Source organism: Pagrus pagrus (genome assembly GCF_965226575.1).
Source record: "Pagrus pagrus genome assembly, contig: HAP1_SCAFFOLD_34, whole genome shotgun sequence".
Classification (NCBI taxonomy): Eukaryota; Metazoa; Chordata; class Actinopteri; order Spariformes; family Sparidae; genus Pagrus; species Pagrus pagrus.
Genome location: NW_028175429.1, coordinates 189,895 through 213,353, shown reverse-complemented (window position 1 = coordinate 213,353; position 23,459 = coordinate 189,895).

The following is a 23,459-nucleotide window of genomic DNA, read 5'->3' as shown; positions in this document are numbered from 1 at the left end:
CGACCCGAAGGGGGGTGACAAAAGGCAGAGGGGGGGTGGGGGTAATGGCCGCCTCTGCCAGACACACCACGTGGTAATTATTAAGGGGGGGGTGGGTCACCCCGACCCGAAGGGGGGTGACAAAAGGCAGAGGGGGGGTGGGGGTAATGGCCGCCTCTGCCGGACACACCACGTGGTAATTATTAAGGGGGGGGGGGGGGGGGTCACCCTGACCCGAAGGGCAACCAACGGTCGTTGACAGTCGTTTGGGAGACGCGCGGTCATTATTACGGGTGGGGGGGGGCATTGGAGGGTCCCTGGAGATCAGAGGCAGTGTGACAGATGTGTTTTATTCATGCGCTACCACTCATCTACTGTCAACGGTCTGCGTGACAAAAGGCAGAGGGGGTAATAGCGGCCTCTACCGGACACACGCGGTAATCATTAAGGGGGAGGGCCACCCTGACCCGAAGGGCAACGCAAGGGTTAAGGCTGAGGCTAGGGTTAGGGTTAGGGTTAGGGTTATGGGGCTAGGGTTAGGGTTATGGGGCTAGGGTTAGGGTTACGGTCGTCTTTTGACCGATTGACTCGAAATTGCACACGCATGTCCTCCTCACTGGTGGAATGAGGCTCGCCGGTTTTGGTTGGATTCTGGTGGAATTTGTATTTTTGGTGAATATTTTAAAGAAAAAAATGGCCTTTTTCATGAAAACGTCGGCCGATTTTTTCAATAGCTTCCAGGTCTTTGGACCGATTGACTCAAAATTTATCCCAGACGTGGTCCTATACTGGCTGAACGAGACACAGCAGTCCGCATTGGATTCGGGTGAAATTTGTATTTTTGGCGAATATTTTAGTGAGAGGGACAATGTTTCATGAGGCTGGCTTAAGGCTGAGGCTAGGGTTAGGGTTAGGGTTAGGGTTATGGGGCTAGGGTTAGGGTTACGGTCGTCTTTTGACCGATTGACTCGAAATTGCACACGCATGTCCTCCTCACTGGTGGAATGAGGCTCGCCGGTTTTGGTTGGATTCTGGTGGAATTTGTATTTTTGGCGAATATTTTAAAGAAAAAATGGCCTTTTTCATGAAAACGTCGGCCGATTTTTTCAATAGCTTCCAGGTCTTTGGACCGATTGACTCGAAATTTCTCCCAGACGTGGTCCTATACTGGCTGAACGAGACACAGCAGTCCGTATTGGATTCGGGTGAAATTTGTATTTTTGGCGAATATTTTAAAGAAAAAAATGGCCTTTTTCATGAAAACGTCGGCCGATTTTTTCAATAGCTTCCAGGTCTTTGGACCGATTGACTCGAAATTTCTCCCAGACGTGGTCCTATACTGGCTGAACGAGACACAGCAGTCCGCATTGGATTCGGGTGAAATTTGTATTTTTGGCGAATATTTTAGTGAGAGGGACAATGTTTCATGAGGCTGGCTTAAGGCTGAGGCTAGGGTTAGGGTTAGGGTTAGGGTTATGGGGCTAGGGTTAGGGTTATGGGGCTAGGGTTAGGGTTACGGTCGTCTTTTGACCGATTGACTCGAAATTGCACACGCATGTCCTCCTCACTGGTGGAATGAGGCTCGCCGGTTTTGGTTGGATTCTGGTGGAATTTGTATTTTTGGTGAATATTTTAAAGAAAAAAATGGCCTTTTTCATGAAAACGTCGGCCGATTTTTTCAATAGCTTCCAGGTCTTTGGACCGATTGACTCAAAATTTATCCCAGACGTGGTCCTATACTGGCTGAACGAGACACAGCAGTCCGCATTGGATTCGGGTGAAATTTGTATTTTTGGCGAATATTTTAAAGAAAAAAATGGCCTTTTTCATGAAAACGTCGGCCGATTTTTTCAATAGCTTCCAGGTCTTTGGACCGATTGACTCAAAATTTATCCCAGACGTGGTCCTATACTGGCTGAACGAGACACAGCAGTCCGCATTGGATTCGGGTGAAATTTGTATTTTTGGCGAATATTTTAAAGAAAAAATGGCCTTTTTCATGAAAACGTCGGCCGATTTTTTCAATAGCTTCCAGGTCTTTGGACCGATTGACTCGAAATTTCTCCCAGACGTGGTCCTATACTGGCTGAACGAGACACAGCAGTCCGCATTGGATTCGGGTGAAATTTGTATTTTTGGCGAATATTTTAGTGAGAGGGACAATGTTTCATGAGGCTGGCTTAAGGCTGAGGCTAGGGTTAGGGTTAGGGTTAGGGTTATGGGGCTAGGGTTAGGGTTATGGGGCTAGGGTTAGGGTTACGGTCGTCTTTTGACCGATTGACTCGAAATTGCACACGCATGTCCTCCTCACTGGTGGAATGAGGCTCGCCGGTTTTGGTTGGATTCTGGTGGAATTTGTATTTTTGGTGAATATTTTAAAGAAAAAAATGGCCTTTTTCATGAAAACGTCGGCCAATTTTTTCAATAGCTTCCAGGTCTTTGGACCGATTGACTCGAAATTTCTCCCAGACGTGGTCCTATACTGGCTGAACGAGACACAGCAGTCCGCATTGGATTCGGGTGAAATTTGTATTTTTGGCGAATATTTTAGTGAGAGGGACAATGTTTCATGAGGCTGGCTTAAGGCTGAGGTTAGGGTTAGGGTTAGGGTTATGGGGCTAGGGTTAGGGTTATGGGGCTAGGGTTAGGGTTACGGTCGTCTTTTGACCGATTGACTCGAAATTGCACACGCATGTCCTCCTCACTGGTGGAATGAGGCTCGCCGGTTTTGGTTGGATTCTGGTGGAATTTGTATTTTTGGCGAATATTTTAAAGAAAAAAATGGCCTTTTTCATGAAAACGTCGGCCGATTTTTTCAATAGCTTCCAGGTCTTTGGACCGATTGACTCGAAATTTCTCCCAGACGTGGTCCTATACTGGCTGAACGAGACACAGCAGTCCGTATTGGATTCGGGTGAAATTTGTATTTTTGGCGAATATTTTAAAGAAAAAAATGGCCTTTTTCATGAAAACGTCGGCCGATTTTTTCAATAGCTTCCAGGTCTTTGGACCGATTGACTCGAAATTTCTCCCAGACGTGGTCCTATACTGGCTGAACGAGACACAGCAGTCCGCATTGGATTCGGGTGAAATTTGTATTTTTGGCGAATATTTTAGTGAGAGGGACAATGTTTCATGAGGCTGGCTTAAGGCTGAGGCTAGGGTTAGGGTTAGGGTTATGGGGCTAGGGTTAGGGTTATGGGGCTAGGGTTAGGGTTACGGTCGTCTTTTGACCGATTGACTCGAAATTGCACACGCATGTCCTCCTCACTGGTGGAATGAGGCTCGCCGGTTTTGGTTGGATTCTGGTGGAATTTGTATTTTTGGTGAATATTTTAAAGAAAAAAATGGCCTTTTTCATGAAAACGTCGGCCGATTTTTTCAATAGCTTCCAGGTCTTTGGACCGATTGACTCAAAATTTATCCCAGACGTGGTCCTATACTGGCTGAACGAGACACAGCAGTCCGCATTGGATTCGGGTGAAATTTGTATTTTTGGCGAATATTTTAAAGAAAAAAATGGCCTTTTTCATGAAAACGTCGGCCGATTTTTTCAATAGCTTCCAGGTCTTTGGACCGATTGACTCAAAATTTATCCCAGACGTGGTCCTATACTGGCTGAACGAGACACAGCAGTCCGCATTGGATTCGGGTGAAATTTGTATTTTTGGCGAATATTTTAAAGAAAAAATGGCCTTTTTCATGAAAACGTCGGCCGATTTTTTCAATAGCTTCCAGGTCTTTGGACCGATTGACTCGAAATTTCTCCCAGACGTGGTCCTATACTGGCTGAACGAGACACAGCAGTCCGCATTGGATTCGGGTGAAATTTGTATTTTTGGCGAATATTTTAGTGAGAGGGACAATGTTTCATGAGGCTGGCTTAAGGCTGAGGCTAGGGTTAGGGTTAGGGTTAGGGTTATGGGGCTAGGGTTAGGGTTATGGGGCTAGGGTTAGGGTTACGGTCGTCTTTTGACCGATTGACTCGAAATTGCACACGCATGTCCTCCTCACTGGTGGAATGAGGCTCGCCGGTTTTGGTTGGATTCTGGTGGAATTTGTATTTTTGGTGAATATTTTAAAGAAAAAAATGGCCTTTTTCATGAAAACGTCGGCCAATTTTTTCAATAGCTTCCAGGTCTTTGGACCGATTGACTCGAAATTTCTCCCAGACGTGGTCCTATACTGGCTGAACGAGACACAGCAGTCCGCATTGGATTCGGGTGAAATTTGTATTTTTGGCGAATATTTTAGTGAGAGGGACAATGTTTCATGAGGCTGGCTTAAGGCTGAGGTTAGGGTTAGGGTTAGGGTTATGGGGCTAGGGTTAGGGTTATGGGGCTAGGGTTAGGGTTACGGTCGTCTTTTGACCGATTGACTCGAAATTGCACACGCATGTCCTCCTCACTGGTGGAATGAGGCTCGCCGGTTTTGGTTGGATTCTGGTGGAATTTGTATTTTTGGCGAATATTTTAAAGAAAAAAATGGCCTTTTTCATGAAAACGTCGGCCGATTTTTTCAATAGCTTCCAGGTCTTTGGACCGATTGACTCGAAATTTCTCCCAGACGTGGTCCTATACTGGCTGAACGAGACACAGCAGTCCGTATTGGATTCGGGTGAAATTTGTATTTTTGGCGAATATTTTAAAGAAAAAAATGGCCTTTTTCATGAAAACGTCGGCCGATTTTTTCAATAGCTTCCAGGTCTTTGGACCGATTGACTCGAAATTTCTCCCAGACGTGGTCCTATACTGGCTGAACGAGACACAGCAGTCCGCATTGGATTCGGGTGAAATTTGTATTTTTGGCGAATATTTTAGTGAGAGGGACAATGTTTCATGAGGCTGGCTTAAGGCTGAGGCTAGGGTTAGGGTTAGGGTTAGGGTTATGGGGCTAGGGTTAGGGTTATGGGGCTAGGGTTAGGGTTACGGTCGTCTTTTGACCGATTGACTCGAAATTGCACACGCATGTCCTCCTCACTGGTGGAATGAGGCTCGCCGGTTTTGGTTGGATTCTGGTGGAATTTGTATTTTTGGTGAATATTTTAAAGAAAAAAATGGCCTTTTTCATGAAAACGTCGGCCAATTTTTTCAATAGCTTCCAGGTCTTTGGACCGATTGACTCGAAATTTCTCCCAGACGTGGTCCTATACTGGCTGAACGAGACACAGCAGTCCGCATTGGATTCGGGTGAAATTTGTATTTTTGGCGAATATTTTAGTGAGAGGGACAATGTTTCATGAGGCTGGCTTAAGGCTGAGGTTAGGGTTAGGGTTAGGGTTATGGGGCTAGGGTTAGGGTTATGGGGCTAGGGTTAGGGTTACGGTCGTCTTTTGACCGATTGACTCGAAATTGCACACGCATGTCCTCCTCACTGGTGGAATGAGGCTCGCCGGTTTTGGTTGGATTCTGGTGGAATTTGTATTTTTGGCGAATATTTTAAAGAAAAAAATGGCCTTTTTCATGAAAACGTCGGCCGATTTTTTCAATAGCTTCCAGGTCTTTGGACCGATTGACTCGAAATTTCTCCCAGACGTGGTCCTATACTGGCTGAACGAGACACAGCAGTCCGTATTGGATTCGGGTGAAATTTGTATTTTTGGCGAATATTTTAAAGAAAAAAATGGCCTTTTTCATGAAAACGTCGGCCGATTTTTTCAATAGCTTCCAGGTCTTTGGACCGATTGACTCGAAATTTCTCCCAGACGTGGTCCTATACTGGCTGAACGAGACACAGCAGTCCGCATTGGATTCGGGTGAAATTTGTATTTTTGGCGAATATTTTAGTGAGAGGGACAATGTTTCATGAGGCTGGCTTAAGGCTGAGGCTAGGGTTAGGGTTAGGGTTATGGGGCTAGGGTTAGGGTTATGGGGCTAGGGTTAGGGTTACGGTCGTCTTTTGACCGATTGACTCGAAATTGCACACGCATGTCCTCCTCACTGGTGGAATGAGGCTCGCCGGTTTTGGTTGGATTCTGGTGGAATTTGTATTTTTGGTGAATATTTTAAAGAAAAAAATGGCCTTTTTCATGAAAACGTCGGCCAATTTTTTCAATAGCTTCCAGGTCTTTGGACCGATTGACTCGAAATTTCTCCCAGACGTGGTCCTATACTGGCTGAACGAGACACAGCAGTCCGCATTGGATTCGGGTGAAATTTGTATTTTTGGCGAATATTTTAGTGAGAGGGACAATGTTTCATGAGGCTGGCTTAAGGCTGAGGTTAGGGTTAGGGTTAGGGTTATGGGGCTAGGGTTAGGGTTATGGGGCTAGGGTTAGGGTTACGGTCGTCTTTTGACCGATTGACTCGAAATTGCACACGCATGTCCTCCTCACTGGTGGAATGAGGCTCGCCGGTTTTGGTTGGATTCTGGTGGAATTTGTATTTTTGGCGAATATTTTAAAGAAAAAAATGGCCTTTTTCATGAAAACGTCGGCCGATTTTTTCAATAGCTTCCAGGTCTTTGGACCGATTGACTCGAAATTTCTCCCAGACGTGGTCCTATACTGGCTGAACGAGACACAGCAGTCCGTATTGGATTCGGGTGAAATTTGTATTTTTGGCGAATATTTTAAAGAAAAAAATGGCCTTTTTCATGAAAACGTCGGCCGATTTTTTCAATAGCTTCCAGGTCTTTGGACCGATTGACTCGAAATTTCTCCCAGACGTGGTCCTATACTGGCTGAACGAGACACAGCAGTCCGCATTGGATTCGGGTGAAATTTGTATTTTTGGCGAATATTTTAGTGAGAGGGACAATGTTTCATGAGGCTGGCTTAAGGCTGAGGCTAGGGTTAGGGTTAGGGTTATGGGGCTAGGGTTAGGGTTATGGGGCTAGGGTTAGGGTTACGGTCGTCTTTTGACCGATTGACTCGAAATTGCACACGCATGTCCTCCTCACTGGTGGAATGAGGCTCGCCGGTTTTGGTTGGATTCTGGTGGAATTTGTATTTTTGGTGAATATTTTAAAGAAAAAAATGGCCTTTTTCATGAAAACGTCGGCCAATTTTTTCAATAGCTTCCAGGTCTTTGGACCGATTGACTCGAAATTTCTCCCAGACGTGGTCCTATACTGGCTGAACGAGACACAGCAGTCCGCATTGGATTCGGGTGAAATTTGTATTTTTGGCGAATATTTTAGTGAGAGGGACAATGTTTCATGAGGCTGGCTTAAGGCTGAGGTTAGGGTTAGGGTTAGGGTTATGGGGCTAGGGTTAGGGTTATGGGGCTAGGGTTAGGGTTACGGTCGTCTTTTGACCGATTGACTCGAAATTGCACACGCATGTCCTCCTCACTGGTGGAATGAGGCTCGCCGGTTTTGGTTGGATTCTGGTGGAATTTGTATTTTTGGCGAATATTTTAAAGAAAAAAATGGCCTTTTTCATGAAAACGTCGGCCGATTTTTTCAATAGCTTCCAGGTCTTTGGACCGATTGACTCGAAATTTCTCCCAGACGTGGTCCTATACTGGCTGAACGAGACACAGCAGTCCGTATTGGATTCGGGTGAAATTTGTATTTTTGGCGAATATTTTAAAGAAAAAAATGGCCTTTTTCATGAAAACGTCGGCCGATTTTTTCAATAGCTTCCAGGTCTTTGGACCGATTGACTCGAAATTTCTCCCAGACGTGGTCCTATACTGGCTGAACGAGACACAGCAGTCCGCATTGGATTCGGGTGAAATTTGTATTTTTGGCGAATATTTTAGTGAGAGGGACAATGTTTCATGAGGCTGGCTTAAGGCTGAGGCTAGGGTTAGGGTTAGGGTTATGGGGCTAGGGTTAGGGTTATGGGGCTAGGGTTAGGGTTACGGTCGTCTTTTGACCGATTGACTCGAAATTGCACACGCATGTCCTCCTCACTGGTGGAATGAGGCTCGCCGGTTTTGGTTGGATTCTGGTGGAATTTGTATTTTTGGTGAATATTTTAAAGAAAAAAATGGCCTTTTTCATGAAAACGTCGGCCGATTTTTTCAATAGCTTCCAGGTCTTTGGACCGATTGACTCAAAATTTATCCCAGACGTGGTCCTATACTGGCTGAACGAGACACAGCAGTCCGCATTGGATTCGGGTGAAATTTGTATTTTTGGCGAATATTTTAAAGAAAAAAATGGCCTTTTTCATGAAAACGTCGGCCGATTTTTTCAATAGCTTCCAGGTCTTTGGACCGATTGACTCAAAATTTATCCCAGACGTGGTCCTATACTGGCTGAACGAGACACAGCAGTCCGCATTGGATTCGGGTGAAATTTGTATTTTTGGCGAATATTTTAAAGAAAAAATGGCCTTTTTCATGAAAACGTCGGCCGATTTTTTCAATAGCTTCCAGGTCTTTGGACCGATTGACTCGAAATTTCTCCCAGACGTGGTCCTATACTGGCTGAACGAGACACAGCAGTCCGCATTGGATTCGGGTGAAATTTGTATTTTTGGCGAATATTTTAGTGAGAGGGACAATGTTTCATGAGGCTGGCTTAAGGCTGAGGCTAGGGTTAGGGTTAGGGTTAGGGTTATGGGGCTAGGGTTAGGGTTACGGTCGTCTTTTGACCGATTGACTCGAAATTGCACACGCATGTCCTCCTCACTGGTGGAATGAGGCTCGCCGGTTTTGGTTGGATTCTGGTGGAATTTGTATTTTTGGTGAATATTTTAAAGAAAAAAATGGCCTTTTTCATGAAAACGTCGGCCAATTTTTTCAATAGCTTCCAGGTCTTTGGACCGATTGACTCGAAATTTCTCCCAGACGTGGTCCTATACTGGCTGAACGAGACACAGCAGTCCGCATTGGATTCGGGTGAAATTTGTATTTTTGGCGAATATTTTAGTGAGAGGGACAATGTTTCATGAGGCTGGCTTAAGGCTGAGGTTAGGGTTAGGGTTAGGGTTATGGGGCTAGGGTTAGGGTTATGGGGCTAGGGTTAGGGTTACGGTCGTCTTTTGACCGATTGACTCGAAATTGCACACGCATGTCCTCCTCACTGGTGGAATGAGGCTCGCCGGTTTTGGTTGGATTCTGGTGGAATTTGTATTTTTGGCGAATATTTTAAAGAAAAAAATGGCCTTTTTCATGAAAACGTCGGCCGATTTTTTCAATAGCTTCCAGGTCTTTGGACCGATTGACTCGAAATTTCTCCCAGACGTGGTCCTATACTGGCTGAACGAGACACAGCAGTCCGTATTGGATTCGGGTGAAATTTGTATTTTTGGCGAATATTTTAAAGAAAAAAATGGCCTTTTTCATGAAAACGTCGGCCGATTTTTTCAATAGCTTCCAGGTCTTTGGACCGATTGACTCGAAATTTCTCCCAGACGTGGTCCTATACTGGCTGAACGAGACACAGCAGTCCGCATTGGATTCGGGTGAAATTTGTATTTTTGGCGAATATTTTAGTGAGAGGGACAATGTTTCATGAGGCTGGCTTAAGGCTGAGGCTAGGGTTAGGGTTAGGGTTATGGGGCTAGGGTTAGGGTTATGGGGCTAGGGTTAGGGTTACGGTCGTCTTTTGACCGATTGACTCGAAATTGCACACGCATGTCCTCCTCACTGGTGGAATGAGGCTCGCTGGTTTTGGTTGGATTCTGGTGGAATTTGTATTTTTGGTGAATATTTTAAAGAAAAAAATGGCCTTTTTCATGAAAACGTCGGCCGATTTTTTCAATAGCTTCCAGGTCTTTGGACCGATTGACTCAAAATTTATCCCAGACGTGGTCCTATACTGGCTGAACGAGACACAGCAGTCCGCATTGGATTCGGGTGAAATTTGTATTTTTGGCGAATATTTTAGTGAGAGGGACAATGTTTCATGAGGCTGGCTTAAGGCTGAGGCTAGGGTTAGGATTAGGGTTAGGGTTATGGGGCTAGGGTTAGGGTTACGGTCGTCTTTTGACCGATTGACTCGAAATTGCACACGCATGTCCTCCTCACTGGTGGAATGAGGCTCGCCGGTTTTGGTTGGATTCTGGTGGAATTTGTATTTTTGGTGAATATTTTAAAGAAAAAAATGGCCTTTTTCATGAAAACGTCGGCCGATTTTTTCAATAGCTTCCAGGTCTTTGGACCGATTGACTCAAAATTTATCCCAGACGTGGTCCTATACTGGCTGAACGAGACACAGCAGTCCGCATTGGATTCGGGTGAAATTTGTATTTTTGGCGAATATTTTAAAGAAAAAAATGGCCTTTTTCATGAAAACGTCGGCCGATTTTTTCAATAGCTTCCAGGTCTTTGGACCGATTGACTCAAAATTTATCCCAGACGTGGTCCTATACTGGCTGAACGAGACACAGCAGTCCGCATTGGATTCGGGTGAAATTTGTATTTTTGGCGAATATTTTAAAGAAAAAATGGCCTTTTTCATGAAAACGTCGGCCGATTTTTTCAATAGCTTCCAGGTCTTTGGACCGATTGACTCGAAATTTCTCCCAGACGTGGTCCTATACTGGCTGAACGAGACACAGCAGTCCGCATTGGATTCGGGTGAAATTTGTATTTTTGGCGAATATTTTAGTGAGAGGGACAATGTTTCATGAGGCTGGCTTAAGGCTGAGGCTAGGGTTAGGGTTAGGGTTAGGGTTATGGGGCTAGGGTTAGGGTTACGGTCGTCTTTTGACCGATTGACTCGAAATTGCACACGCATGTCCTCCTCACTGGTGGAATGAGGCTCGCCGGTTTTGGTTGGATTCTGGTGGAATTTGTATTTTTGGTGAATATTTTAAAGAAAAAAATGGCCTTTTTCATGAAAACGTCGGCCGATTTTTTCAATAGCTTCCAGGTCTTTGGACCGATTGACTCAAAATTTATCCCAGACGTGGTCCTATACTGGCTGAACGAGACACAGCAGTCCGCATTGGATTCGGGTGAAATTTGTATTTTTGGCGAATATTTTAGTGAGAGGGACAATGTTTCATGAGGCTGGCTTAAGGCTGAGGCTAGGGTTAGGGTTAGGGTTAGGGTTATGGGGCTAGGGTTAGGGTTACGGTCGTCTTTTGACCGATTGACTCGAAATTGCACACGCATGTCCTCCTCACTGGTGGAATGAGGCTCGCCGGTTTTGGTTGGATTCTGGTGGAATTTGTATTTTTGGCGAATATTTTAAAGAAAAAAATGGCCTTTTTCATGAAAACGTCGGCCGATTTTTTCAATAGCTTCCAGGTCTTTGGACCGATTGACTCGAAATTTCTCCCAGACGTGGTCCTATACTGGCTGAACGAGACACAGCAGTCCGTATTGGATTCGGGTGAAATTTGTATTTTTGGCGAATATTTTAAAGAAAAAAATGGCCTTTTTCATGAAAACGTCGGCCGATTTTTTCAATAGCTTCCAGGTCTTTGGACCGATTGACTCGAAATTTCTCCCAGACGTGGTCCTATACTGGCTGAACGAGACACAGCAGTCCGCATTGGATTCGGGTGAAATTTGTATTTTTGGCGAATATTTTAGTGAGAGGGACAATGTTTCATGAGGCTGGCTTAAGGCTGAGGCTAGGGTTAGGGTTAGGGTTAGGGTTATGGGGCTAGGGTTAGGGTTATGGGGCTAGGGTTAGGGTTACGGTCGTCTTTTGACCGATTGACTCGAAATTGCACACGCATGTCCTCCTCACTGGTGGAATGAGGCTCGCCGGTTTTGGTTGGATTCTGGTGGAATTTGTATTTTTGGTGAATATTTTAAAGAAAAAAATGGCCTTTTTCATGAAAACGTCGGCCGATTTTTTCAATAGCTTCCAGGTCTTTGGACCGATTGACTCAAAATTTATCCCAGACGTGGTCCTATACTGGCTGAACGAGACACAGCAGTCCGCATTGGATTCGGGTGAAATTTGTATTTTTGGCGAATATTTTAGTGAGAGGGACAATGTTTCATGAGGCTGGCTTAAGGCTGAGGCTAGGGTTAGGGTTAGGGTTAGGGTTATGGGGCTAGGGTTAGGGTTACGGTCGTCTTTTGACCGATTGACTCGAAATTGCACACGCATGTCCTCCTCACTGGTGGAATGAGGCTCGCCGGTTTTGGTTGGATTCTGGTGGAATTTGTATTTTTGGCGAATATTTTAAAGAAAAAAATGGCCTTTTTCATGAAAACGTCGGCCGATTTTTTCAATAGCTTCCAGGTCTTTGGACCGATTGACTCGAAATTTCTCCCAGACGTGGTCCTATACTGGCTGAACGAGACACAGCAGTCCGTATTGGATTCGGGTGAAATTTGTATTTTTGGCGAATATTTTAAAGAAAAAAATGGCCTTTTTCATGAAAACGTCGGCCGATTTTTTCAATAGCTTCCAGGTCTTTGGACCGATTGACTCGAAATTTCTCCCAGACGTGGTCCTATACTGGCTGAACGAGACACAGCAGTCCGCATTGGATTCGGGTGAAATTTGTATTTTTGGCGAATATTTTAGTGAGAGGGACAATGTTTCATGAGGCTGGCTTAAGGCTGAGGCTAGGGTTAGGGTTAGGGTTAGGGTTATGGGGCTAGGGTTAGGGTTATGGGGCTAGGGTTAGGGTTACGGTCGTCTTTTGACCGATTGACTCGAAATTGCACACGCATGTCCTCCTCACTGGTGGAATGAGGCTCGCCGGTTTTGGTTGGATTCTGGTGGAATTTGTATTTTTGGTGAATATTTTAAAGAAAAAAATGGCCTTTTTCATGAAAACGTCGGCCGATTTTTTCAATAGCTTCCAGGTCTTTGGACCGATTGACTCAAAATTTATCCCAGACGTGGTCCTATACTGGCTGAACGAGACACAGCAGTCCGCATTGGATTCGGGTGAAATTTGTATTTTTGGCGAATATTTTAGTGAGAGGGACAATGTTTCATGAGGCTGGCTTAAGGCTGAGGCTAGGGTTAGGGTTAGGGTTAGGGTTATGGGGCTAGGGTTAGGGTTACGGTCGTCTTTTGACCGATTGACTCGAAATTGCACACGCATGTCCTCCTCACTGGTGGAATGAGGCTCGCCGGTTTTGGTTGGATTCTGGTGGAATTTGTATTTTTGGCGAATATTTTAAAGAAAAAAATGGCCTTTTTCATGAAAACGTCGGCCGATTTTTTCAATAGCTTCCAGGTCTTTGGACCGATTGACTCGAAATTTCTCCCAGACGTGGTCCTATACTGGCTGAACGAGACACAGCAGTCCGTATTGGATTCGGGTGAAATTTGTATTTTTGGCGAATATTTTAAAGAAAAAAATGGCCTTTTTCATGAAAACGTCGGCCGATTTTTTCAATAGCTTCCAGGTCTTTGGACCGATTGACTCGAAATTTCTCCCAGACGTGGTCCTATACTGGCTGAACGAGACACAGCAGTCCGCATTGGATTCGGGTGAAATTTGTATTTTTGGCGAATATTTTAGTGAGAGGGACAATGTTTCATGAGGCTGGCTTAAGGCTGAGGCTAGGGTTAGGGTTAGGGTTAGGGTTATGGGGCTAGGGTTAGGGTTACGGGGCTAGGGTTAGGGTTACGGTCGTCTTTTGACCGATTGACTCGAAATTGCACACGCATGTCCTCCTCACTGGTGGAATGAGGCTCGCCGGTTTTGGTTGGATTCTGGTGGAATTTGTATTTTTGGTGAATATTTTAAAGAAAAAAATGGCCTTTTTCATGAAAACGTCGGCCGATTTTTTCAATAGCTTCCAGGTCTTTGGACCGATTGACTCAAAATTTATCCCAGACGTGGTCCTATACTGGCTGAACGAGACACAGCAGTCCGCATTGGATTCGGGTGAAATTTGTATTTTTGGCGAATATTTTAGTGAGAGGGACAATGTTTCATGAGGCTGGCTTAAGGCTGAGGCTAGGGTTAGGGTTAGGGTTAGGGTTATGGGGCTAGGGTTAGGGTTACGGTCGTCTTTTGACCGATTGACTCGAAATTGCACACGCATGTCCTCCTCACTGGTGGAATGAGGCTCGCCGGTTTTGGTTGGATTCGGGTGAAATTTGTATTTTTGGCGAATATTTTAAAGAAAAAATGGCCTTTTTCATGAAAACGTCGGCCGATTTTTTCAATAGCTTCCAGGTCTTTGGACCGATTGACTCGAAATTTCTCCCAGACGTGGTCCTATACTGGCTGAACGAGACACAGCAGTCCGTATTGGATTCGGGTGAAATTTGTATTTTTGGCGAATATTTTAAAGAAAAAAATGGCCTTTTTCATGAAAACGTCGGCCGATTTTTTCAATAGCTTCCAGGTCTTTGGACCGATTGACGCGAAATTTATCCCAGACGTGGTCCTATACTGGCTGAACGAGACACAGCAGTCCGCATTGGATTCGGGTGAAATTTGTATTTTTGGCGAATATTTTAGTGAGAGGGACAATGTTTCATGAGGCTGGCTTAAGGCTGAGGCTAGGGTTAGGGTTAGGGTTAGGGTTATGGGGCTAGGGTTAGGGTTACGGGGCTAGGGTTAGGGTTACGGTCGTCTTTTGACCGATTGACTCGAAATTGCACACGCATGTCCTCCTCACTGGTGGAATGAGGCTCGCCGGTTTTGGTTGGATTCTGGTGGAATTTGTATTTTTGGTGAATATTTTAAAGAAAAAAATGGCCTTTTTCATGAAAACGTCGGCCGATTTTTTCAATAGCTTCCAGGTCTTTGGACCGATTGACTCAAAATTTATCCCAGACGTGGTCCTATACTGGCTGAACGAGACACAGCAGTCCGCATTGGATTCGGGTGAAATTTGTATTTTTGGCGAATATTTTAGTGAGAGGGACAATGTTTCATGAGGCTGGCTTAAGGCTGAGGCTAGGGTTAGGGTTAGGGTTAGGGTTATGGGGCTAGGGTTAGGGTTACGGTCGTCTTTTGACCGATTGACTCGAAATTGCACACGCATGTCCTCCTCACTGGTGGAATGAGGCTCGCCGGTTTTGGTTGGATTCTGGTGGAATTTGTATTTTTGGCGAATATTTTAAAGAAAAAATGGCCTTTTTCATGAAAACGTCGGCCGATTTTTTCAATAGCTTCCAGGTCTTTGGACCGATTGACTCGAAATTTCTCCCAGACGTGGTCCTATACTGGCTGAACGAGACACAGCAGTCCGTATTGGATTCGGGTGAAATTTGTATTTTTGGCGAATATTTTAAAGAAAAAAATGGCCTTTTTCATGAAAACGTCGGCCGATTTTTTCAATAGCTTCCAGGTCTTTGGACCGATTGACTCGACATTTCTCCCAGACGTGGTCCTATACTGGCTGAACGAGACACAGCAGTCCGCATTGGATTCGGGTGAAATTTGTATTTTTGGCGAATATTTTAGTGAGAGGGACAATGTTTCATGAGGCTGGCTTAAGGCTGAGGCTAGGGTTAGGGTTAGGGTTAGGGTTATGGGGCTAGGGTTAGGGTTACGGTCGTCTTTTGACCGATTGACTCGAAATTGCACACGCATGTCCTCCTCACTGGTGGAATGAGGCTCGCCGGTTTTGGTTGGATTCTGGTGGAATTTGTATTTTTGGCGAATATTTTAAAGAAAAAATGGCCTTTTTCATGAAAACGTCGGCCGATTTTTTCAATAGCTTCCAGGTCTTTGGACCGATTGACTCGAAATTTCTCCCAGACGTGGTCCTATACTGGCTGAACGAGACACAGCAGTCCGTATTGGATTCGGGTGAAATTTGTATTTTTGGCGAATATTTTAAAGAAAAAAATGGCCTTTTTCATGAAAACGTCGGCCGATTTTTTCAATAGCTTCCAGGTCTTTGGACCGATTGACTCGAAATTTCTCCCAGACGTGGTCCTATACTGGCTGAACGAGACACAGCAGTCCGCATTGGATTCGGGTGAAATTTGTATTTTTGGCGAATATTTTAGTGAGAGGGACAATGTTTCATGAGGCTGGCTTAAGGCTGAGGCTAGGGTTAGGGTTAGGGTTAGGGTTATGGGGCTAGGGTTAGGGTTATGGGGCTAGGGTTAGGGTTACGGTCGTCTTTTGACCGATTGACTCGAAATTGCACACGCATGTCCTCCTCACTGGTGGAATGAGGCTCGCCGGTTTTGGTTGGATTCTGGTGGAATTTGTATTTTTGGTGAATATTTTAAAGAAAAAAATGGCCTTTTTCATGAAAACGTCGGCCGATTTTTTCAATAGCTTCCAGGTCTTTGGACCGATTGACTCAAAATTTATCCCAGACGTGGTCCTATACTGGCTGAACGAGACACAGCAGTCCGCATTGGATTCGGGTGAAATTTGTATTTTTGGCGAATATTTTAAAGAAAAAAATGGCCTTTTTCATGAAAACGTCGGCCGATTTTTTCAATAGCTTCCAGGTCTTTGGACCGATTGACTCAAAATTTATCCCAGACGTGGTCCTATACTGGCTGAACGAGACACAGCAGTCCGCATTGGATTCGGGTGAAATTTGTATTTTTGGTGAATATTTTAGTGAGAGGGACAATGTTTCATGAGGCTGGCTTAAGGCTGAGGCTAGGGTTAGGGTTAGGGTTAGGGTTAGGGTTATGGGGCTAGGGTTAGGGTTACGGTCGTCTTTTGACCGATTGACTCGAAATTGCACACGCATGTCCTCCTCACTGGTGGAATGAGGCTCGCCGGTTTTGGTTGGATTCTGGTGGAATTTGTATTTTTGGTGAATATTTTAAAGAAAAAAATGGCCTTTTTCATGAAAACGTCGGCCAATTTTTTCAATAGCTTCCAGGTCTTTGGACCGATTGACTCGAAATTTCTCCCAGACGTGGTCCTATACTGGCTGAACGAGACACAGCAGTCCGCATTGGATTCGGGTGAAATTTGTATTTTTGGCGAATATTTTAGTGAGAGGGACAATGTTTCATGAGGCTGGCTTAAGGCTGAGGTTAGGGTTAGGGTTAGGGTTATGGGGCTAGGGTTAGGGTTATGGGGCTAGGGTTAGGGTTACGGTCGTCTTTTGACCGATTGACTCGAAATTGCACACGCATGTCCTCCTCACTGGTGGAATGAGGCTCGCCGGTTTTGGTTGGATTCTGGTGGAATTTGTATTTTTGGCGAATATTTTAAAGAAAAAAATGGCCTTTTTCATGAAAACGTCGGCCGATTTTTTCAATAGCTTCCAGGTCTTTGGACCGATTGACTCGAAATTTCTCCCAGACGTGGTCCTATACTGGCTGAACGAGACACAGCAGTCCGTATTGGATTCGGGTGAAATTTGTATTTTTGGCGAATATTTTAAAGAAAAAAATGGCCTTTTTCATGAAAACGTCGGCCGATTTTTTCAATAGCTTCCAGGTCTTTGGACCGATTGACTCGAAATTTCTCCCAGACGTGGTCCTATACTGGCTGAACGAGACACAGCAGTCCGCATTGGATTCGGGTGAAATTTGTATTTTTGGCGAATATTTTAGTGAGAGGGACAATGTTTCATGAGGCTGGCTTAAGGCTGAGGCTAGGGTTAGGGTTAGGGTTATGGGGCTAGGGTTAGGGTTATGGGGCTAGGGTTAGGGTTACGGTCGTCTTTTGACCGATTGACTCGAAATTGCACACGCATGTCCTCCTCACTGGTGGAATGAGGCTCGCTGGTTTTGGTTGGATTCTGGTGGAATTTGTATTTTTGGTGAATATTTTAAAGAAAAAAATGGCCTTTTTCATGAAAACGTCGGCCGATTTTTTCAATAGCTTCCAGGTCTTTGGACCGATTGACTCAAAATTTATCCCAGACGTGGTCCTATACTGGCTGAACGAGACACAGCAGTCCGCATTGGATTCGGGTGAAATTTGTATTTTTGGCGAATATTTTAGTGAGAGGGACAATGTTTCATGAGGCTGGCTTAAGGCTGAGGCTAGGGTTAGGATTAGGGTTAGGGTTATGGGGCTAGGGTTAGGGTTACGGTCGTCTTTTGACCGATTGACTCGAAATTGCACACGCATGTCCTCCTCACTGGTGGAATGAGGCTCGCCGGTTTTGGTTGGATTCTGGTGGAATTTGTATTTTTGGTGAATATTTTAAAGAAAAAAATGGCCTTTTTCATGAAAACGTCGGCCGATTTTTTCAATAGCTTCCAGGTCTTTGGACCGATTGACTCAAAATTTATCCCAGACGTGGTCCTATACTGGCTGAACGAGACACAGCAGTCCGCATTGGATTCGGGTGAAATTTGTATTTTTGGCGAATATTTTAAAGAAAAAAATGGCCTTTTTCATGAAAACGTCGGCCGATTTTTTCAATAGCTTCCAGGTCTTTGGACCGATTGACTCAAAATTTATCCCAGACGTGGTCCTATACTGGCTGAACGAGACACAGCAGTCCGCATTGGATTCGGGTGAAATTTGTATTTTTGGCGAATATTTTAAAGAAAAAATGGCCTTTTTCATGAAAACGTCGGCCGATTTTTTCAATAGCTTCCAGGTCTTTGGACCGATTGACTCGAAATTTCTCCCAGACGTGGTCCTATACTGGCTGAACGAGACACAGCAGTCCGCATTGGATTCGGGTGAAATTTGTATTTTTGGCGAATATTTTAGTGAGAGGGACAATGTTTCATGAGGCTGGCTTAAGGCTGAGGCTAGGGTTAGGGTTAGGGTTAGGGTTATGGGGCTAGGGTTAGGGTTACGGTCGTCTTTTGACCGATTGACTCGAAATTGCACACGCATGTCCTCCTCACTGGTGGAATGAGGCTCGCCGGTTTTGGTTGGATTCTGGTGGAATTTGTATTTTTGGTGAATATTTTAAAGAAAAAAATGGCCTTTTTCATGAAAACGTCGGCCGATTTTTTCAATAGCTTCCAGGTCTTTGGACCGATTGACTCAAAATTTATCCCAGACGTGGTCCTATACTGGCTGAACGAGACACAGCAGTCCGCATTGGATTCGGGTGAAATTTGTATTTTTGGCGAATATTTTAGTGAGAGGGACAATGTTTCATGAGGCTGGCTTAAGGCTGAGGCTAGGGTTAGGGTTAGGGTTAGGGTTATGGGGCTAGGGTTAGGGTTACGGTCGTCTTTTGACCGATTGACTCGAAATTGCACACGCATGTCCTCCTCACTGGTGGAATGAGGCTCGCCGGTTTTGGTTGGATTCTGGTGGAATTTGTATTTTTGGCGAATATTTTAAAGAAAAAAATGGCCTTTTTCATGAAAACGTCGGCCGATTTTTTCAATAGCTTCCAGGTCTTTGGACCGATTGACTCGAAATTTCTCCCAGACGTGGTCCTATACTGGCTGAACGAGACACAGCAGTCCGTATTGGATTCGGGTGAAATTTGTATTTTTGGCGAATATTTTAAAGAAAAAAATGGCCTTTTTCATGAAAACGTCGGCCGATTTTTTCAATAGCTTCCAGGTCTTTGGACCGATTGACTCGAAATTTCTCCCAGACGTGGTCCTATACTGGCTGAACGAGACACAGCAGTCCGCATTGGATTCGGGTGAAATTTGTATTTTTGGCGAATATTTTAGTGAGAGGGACAATGTTTCATGAGGCTGGCTTAAGGCTGAGGCTAGGGTTAGGGTTAGGGTTAGGGTTATGGGGCTAGGGTTAGGGTTATGGGGCTAGGGTTAGGGTTACGGTCGTCTTTTGACCGATTGACTCGAAATTGCACACGCATGTCCTCCTCACTGGTGGAATGAGGCTCGCCGGTTTTGGTTGGATTCTGGTGGAATTTGTATTTTTGGTGAATATTTTAAAGAAAAAAATGGCCTTTTTCATGAAAACGTCGGCCGATTTTTTCAATAGCTTCCAGGTCTTTGGACCGATTGACTCAAAATTTATCCCAGACGTGGTCCTATACTGGCTGAACGAGACACAGCAGTCCGCATTGGATTCGGGTGAAATTTGTATTTTTGGCGAATATTTTAGTGAGAGGGACAATGTTTCATGAGGCTGGCTTAAGGCTGAGGCTAGGGTTAGGGTTAGGGTTAGGGTTATGGGGCTAGGGTTAGGGTTACGGTCGTCTTTTGACCGATTGACTCGAAATTGCACACGCATGTCCTCCTCACTGGTGGAATGAGGCTCGCCGGTTTTGGTTGGATTCTGGTGGAATTTGTATTTTTGGCGAATATTTTAAAGAAAAAAATGGCCTTTTTCATGAAAACGTCGGCCGATTTTTTCAATAGCTTCCAGGTCTTTGGACCGATTGACTCGAAATTTCTCCCAGACGTGGTCCTATACTGGCTGAACGAGACACAGCAGTCCGTATTGGATTCGGGTGAAATTTGTATTTTTGGCGAATATTTTAAAGAAAAAAATGGCCTTTTTCATGAAAACGTCGGCCGATTTTTTCAATAGCTTCCAGGTCTTTGGACCGATTGACTCGAAATTTCTCCCAGACGTGGTCCTATACTGGCTGAACGAGACACAGCAGTCCGCATTGGATTCGGGTGAAATTTGTATTTTTGGCGAATATTTTAGTGAGAGGGACAATGTTTCATGAGGCTGGCTTAAGGCTGAGGCTAGGGTTAGGGTTAGGGTTAGGGTTATGGGGCTAGGGTTAGGGTTATGGGGCTAGGGTTAGGGTTACGGTCGTCTTTTGACCGATTGACTCGAAATTGCACACGCATGTCCTCCTCACTGGTGGAATGAGGCTCGCCGGTTTTGGTTGGATTCTGGTGGAATTTGTATTTTTGGTGAATATTTTAAAGAAAAAAATGGCCTTTTTCATGAAAACGTCGGCCGATTTTTTCAATAGCTTCCAGGTCTTTGGACCGATTGACTCAAAATTTATCCCAGACGTGGTCCTATACTGGCTGAACGAGACACAGCAGTCCGCATTGGATTCGGGTGAAATTTGTATTTTTGGCGAATATTTTAGTGAGAGGGACAATGTTTCATGAGGCTGGCTTAAGGCTGAGGCTAGGGTTAGGGTTAGGGTTAGGGTTATGGGGCTAGGGTTAGGGTTACGGTCGTCTTTTGACCGATTGACTCGAAATTGCACACGCATGTCCTCCTCACTGGTGGAATGAGGCTCGCCGGTTTTGGTTGGATTCTGGTGGAATTTGTATTTTTGGCGAATATTTTAAAGAAAAAAATGGCCTTTTTCATGAAAACGTCGGCCGATTTTTTCAATAGCTTCCAGGTCTTTGGACCGATTGACTCGAAATTTCTCCCAGACGTGGTCCTATACTGGCTGAACGAGACACAGCAGTCCGTATTGGATTCGGGTGAAATTTGTATTTTTGGCGAATATTTTAAAGAAAAAAATGGCCTTTTTCATGAAAACGTCGGCCGATTTTTTCAATAGCTTCCAGGTCTTTGGACCGATTGACTCGAAATTTCTCCCAGACGTGGTCCTATACTGGCTGAACGAGACACAGCAGTCCGCATTGGATTCGGGTGAAATTTGTATTTTTGGCGAATATTTTAGTGAGAGGGACAATGTTTCATGAGGCTGGCTTAAGGCTGAGGCTAGGGTTAGGGTTAGGGTTAGGGTTATGGGGCTAGGGTTAGGGTTACGGGGCTAGGGTTAGGGTTACGGTCGTCTTTTGACCGATTGACTCGAAATTGCACACGCATGTCCTCCTCACTGGTGGAATGAGGCTCGCCGGTTTTGGTTGGATTCTGGTGGAATTTGTATTTTTGGTGAATATTTTAAAGAAAAAAATGGCCTTTTTCATGAAAACGTCGGCCGATTTTTTCAATAGCTTCCAGGTCTTTGGACCGATTGACTCAAAATTTATCCCAGACGTGGTCCTATACTGGCTGAACGAGACACAGCAGTCCGCATTGGATTCGGGTGAAATTTGTATTTTTGGCGAATATTTTAGTGAGAGGGACAATGTTTCATGAGGCTGGCTTAAGGCTGAGGCTAGGGTTAGGGTTAGGGTTAGGGTTATGGGGCTAGGGTTAGGGTTACGGTCGTCTTTTGACCGATTGACTCGAAATTGCACACGCATGTCCTCCTCACTGGTGGAATGAGGCTCGCCGGTTTTGGTTGGATTCGGGTGAAATTTGTATTTTTGGCGAATATTTTAAAGAAAAAATGGCCTTTTTCATGAAAACGTCGGCCGATTTTTTCAATAGCTTCCAGGTCTTTGGACCGATTGACTCGAAATTTCTCCCAGACGTGGTCCTATACTGGCTGAACGAGACACAGCAGTCCGTATTGGATTCGGGTGAAATTTGTATTTTTGGCGAATATTTTAAAGAAAAAAATGGCCTTTTTCATGAAAACGTCGGCCGATTTTTTCAATAGCTTCCAGGTCTTTGGACCGATTGACGCGAAATTTATCCCAGACGTGGTCCTATACTGGCTGAACGAGACACAGCAGTCCGCATTGGATTCGGGTGAAATTTGTATTTTTGGCGAATATTTTAGTGAGAGGGACAATGTTTCATGAGGCTGGCTTAAGGCTGAGGCTAGGGTTAGGGTTAGGGTTAGGGTTATGGGGCTAGGGTTAGGGTTACGGGGCTAGGGTTAGGGTTACGGTCGTCTTTTGACCGATTGACTCGAAATTGCACACGCATGTCCTCCTCACTGGTGGAATGAGGCTCGCCGGTTTTGGTTGGATTCTGGTGGAATTTGTATTTTTGGTGAATATTTTAAAGAAAAAAATGGCCTTTTTCATGAAAACGTCGGCCGATTTTTTCAATAGCTTCCAGGTCTTTGGACCGATTGACTCAAAATTTATCCCAGACGTGGTCCTATACTGGCTGAACGAGACACAGCAGTCCGCATTGGATTCGGGTGAAATTTGTATTTTTGGCGAATATTTTAGTGAGAGGGACAATGTTTCATGAGGCTGGCTTAAGGCTGAGGCTAGGGTTAGGGTTAGGGTTAGGGTTATGGGGCTAGGGTTAGGGTTACGGTCGTCTTTTGACCGATTGACTCGAAATTGCACACGCATGTCCTCCTCACTGGTGGAATGAGGCTCGCCGGTTTTGGTTGGATTCTGGTGGAATTTGTATTTTTGGCGAATATTTTAAAGAAAAAATGGCCTTTTTCATGAAAACGTCGGCCGATTTTTTCAATAGCTTCCAGGTCTTTGGACCGATTGACTCGAAATTTCTCCCAGACGTGGTCCTATACTGGCTGAACGAGACACAGCAGTCCGTATTGGATTCGGGTGAAATTTGTATTTTTGGCGAATATTTTAAAGAAAAAAATGGCCTTTTTCATGAAAACGTCGGCCGATTTTTTCAATAGCTTCCAGGTCTTTGGACCGATTGACTCGACATTTCTCCCAGACGTGGTCCTATACTGGCTGAACGAGACACAGCAGTCCGCATTGGATTCGGGTGAAATTTGTATTTTTGGCGAATATTTTAGTGAGAGGGACAATGTTTCATGAGGCTGGCTTAAGGCTGAGGCTAGGGTTAGGGTTAGGGTTAGGGTTATGGGGCTAGGGTTAGGGTTACGGTCGTCTTTTGACCGATTGACTCGAAATTGCACACGCATGTCCTCCTCACTGGTGGAATGAGGCTCGCCGGTTTTGGTTGGATTCTGGTGGAATTTGTATTTTTGGCGAATATTTTAAAGAAAAAATGGCCTTTTTCATGAAAACGTCGGCCGATTTTTTCAATAGCTTCCAGGTCTTTGGACCGATTGACTCGAAATTTCTCCCAGACGTGGTCC